Source organism: Camelina sativa, chromosome 4, assembly GCF_000633955.1.
Source record: "Camelina sativa cultivar DH55 chromosome 4, Cs, whole genome shotgun sequence".
Lineage (NCBI taxonomy): Eukaryota > Viridiplantae > Streptophyta > Magnoliopsida > Brassicales > Brassicaceae > Camelina > Camelina sativa.
In genome coordinates, this window is record NC_025688.1 from 4,202,905 (window position 1) to 4,205,211 (window position 2,307).

The 2,307-nt window shown below is 28.3% G+C and overlaps 1 long non-coding RNA gene across 1 annotated transcript; it reads right to left on the reverse strand.

Moving 5' to 3' along the window:
- On the reverse strand, positions 345–1,397 carry LOC109132607. The gene is made up of 2 exons (XR_002037624.1): positions 1,313–1,397; positions 345–780 (listed from the first exon to the last, which is right to left on the reverse strand). It is a non-coding gene; the product is annotated as an uncharacterized LOC109132607 (long non-coding RNA).

The window sequence follows — 2,307 nt, forward strand, 5'->3', positions numbered from 1 at the left end:
TAAATGATGCCTAAAGCATGGTCAAAAAGTGTTGCCCACTGACTTCTTTTTTCTATATACATAAGATTATATAAGTATATTATGAAATAAATTAAGCATATTATAAGAATTTAAAGTGTTTGAAGAACAAAAAAGAGTACTAAAAAATCCAAAACATCTATGGCAATATGCATTGTAATATTTTTGATATATTTTTTTGGTCAAAATGTGTTTATAAGTAATGTGTTAAAATTTTGGATTCAAAGCTTCGAAAGATGGATTTTAAAAAGTACTTGTTTAAATTTTAGAAACCAAGAGAAGAAAAAAAACTTATAATAGCTAAGACTAAGAGTAACACGTTAATATGATATAAAATCCAAAATGTATACTTTAAATAACTAGACTCCAAATATAAAACAAATAAAAAGAAGAGATAATAAAAGGTAGAAGACAATTCAGACGTACAAACTAAAAATTGATGCCCCTAAAATTACAAAAAAAAAAATGATGCTTAAAGCTTTTGCTTCACCAGCTTCCGGTCTGGGCCGGCTCTGAAAATAACTATTTAGACTATTAATGGAAATGACAAAATTGTTAAAACTTTTTTCTCTAGGCTAGCCATGTATTCATTTTATTAATTATACATAGTCGACAATTAGATTCAGACTATGTTTTGAATATTGACGTGAAGGATCGAGGTCGAGGCACTTTGGAAATAGATTCGGCTCGTCCTTCACCACTGCAATTTCATGCCAACATCTTGCTCAAATGAGTATTCCATTGAGAGTAATTGGTATCGACCTGCAAAAGAAAAAGAAAAAACACACCAAAATATTTAGGCTCTTAAAAAGTATTTGATAATTAAAACAAGTAAACAACAGTGTTTCTAATATTATTAAAATGAAAACATTTAATTAGATTCTTAGTATTAGTAAAAGGAGTATGTGACCATACCATTGCATTATTTTCAATAACATCAGCACAAACCCAAATTCGAGTTTTAATTACGTATGACAATATATATGGCAGACATTAAAGATATTAAATTTAAATTAGGTCAAATTTTCTGATAGTATAAAATATCTAAAAATCTAAAATCAAAATACGTACGGATACAATATTATTCTTCTTTGTTACAAATTTGCAACTAATGTATACTAGTCAATATACGTAACATATATATAGTTTGATCGGGCAAATTAAAGAGAAAGAAAAAAAAGTTAAACCGTTTACATAAACAAAATAATAGATTAAAAAAAAAAATATATATATATATATATATATCCATCAACTAAATGGATAATATTTACCAAAATAAAAGAATAATATTTACCATTGCACTTGTTTATTTTTGTCTCGCTTTCTTTCGCGGAATATGAATGAGAGACATCGTATTTGTTTTTTTTAGTTGAAGAAAGCTTTGGAAGAACTTATATAAAACAAGAGCAAGTAGACTCTACTTATATAGATAAAACAACGAATACATACATGCGTATGTATATGCGTGTTAGGTGGGAAATTACAATTGGGGTAAAAGTATGTATATACATGCGTATGTATAAGACAGTAGAGGTATACAGTACATACCTTTAACTTGTTTTGGTGGTTGGGATATATAAATGATCTAACCTCCGACATTTTTAATAATAAATTAGCAATATACCCTATACCTTATACAGTTATATTGTCAACGGTTGAGTATAAATATCACAAGCGTATTATATAACATATATACAAGTATACCCTCACAATTTATATGATTATAGCTTTGCTTTGGTGAGTCAATATAATGTTGTAACATTGTTCGTTTGTAAGTTTATTCGACAGATTTGGTTTTGTAAATTCCTCGAACAAAAAGGATGCATGTAATCAGAAGTCATTCGGTTGTATTTGTTGTAAAATAGTCTATTATATATGTATACTGGACGTGCAGGTGGGTACTTAGCAGAGCTTGACTCAAGACTCTTGAGTTGTTTGTGCGTTAGATAGATGGCTATGGATGCAGCATATAAATACACGTGTATGTGACATAAACTGCATGTATAACCATTGACAATGTTTCTTAGGTTTTATTTGTAACATACGTAATTAAATTGACTATATAAAAAGGGAAAGATGTCAGTTNNNTCATTTTTTTTTTTTTTTTTTTTTTGTAACAAAGTTTGGGTAGGAGAACATGGTTTGAATAAAAAGACATATATAAGGATTTTAAAAAATAAATAAACTAAAAACCGAACCAACATAATATAAACCCAAATGAAAAGACCCCAAAGAAAAAATGTTATCCCTTATCAAACACAAATTCAAGACCCGACCGGCTCAAATAGG